Source organism: Zeus faber (genome assembly GCF_960531495.2).
Source record: "Zeus faber genome assembly, chromosome: 11".
Taxonomy (NCBI): domain Eukaryota; kingdom Metazoa; phylum Chordata; class Actinopteri; order Zeiformes; family Zeidae; genus Zeus; species Zeus faber.
The window spans coordinates 17,191,998-17,192,631 of record NC_137205.1 but is presented as its reverse complement, the minus strand read 5'-3'; positions in this window follow the sequence as shown (position 1 = coordinate 17,192,631).

Below are 634 nucleotides of genomic sequence, written 5' to 3'. Positions count from 1 at the left end.
TCCAGCCTTTTTTTTTTTTTTTTCTTCTTTCCAGAACCTACGGTCGTATATAATACGTTAGCAGTCGTATATTGTCAACCTCTCCGGGGACCGGTGCAGTATGTAGTGCAGTGTTTTCCACTGTGATTGCATTTTCTGCCACTTGTCTGTTTGTGAAGCACTTTGTAACCGTGTGTTTTAAAAAGTGCTTCATAAATAAAGCTCGGCCCGAAACCCATGCGCATGAATTATGCCCTGCACCCAACTGGGTGGGATTCACAAGTCCGCACCACGACGGGAACTTTCAATGACTGTGAAATAGGTTTAGGATGGATCAGATCACACGATCAATCAGATCGATTTGTCGGAATCGGAAATGTATTTTCATAATAACTGCACTTATTAATACTTCATTATAGTCTTGCTCGCTTGGTGAGGAGGTCGGATACACGTGTACATGCGGCTTGTAGGAGGGTTGGGATCCATCTTCATGCATGCGTTTATCCTGTGTGGCTTTATTCATGTTTTTGGTTTTTTTTGCCTTTTTCGAGGTATTCGTGTTTTTTAATCATTGTTTATAAGATGTCAGTTTAGAAAGAAATCTCAGAGAAAATCAATCGCGACACATTTTCTTTGGCTTTGAATTGCGAGGGTG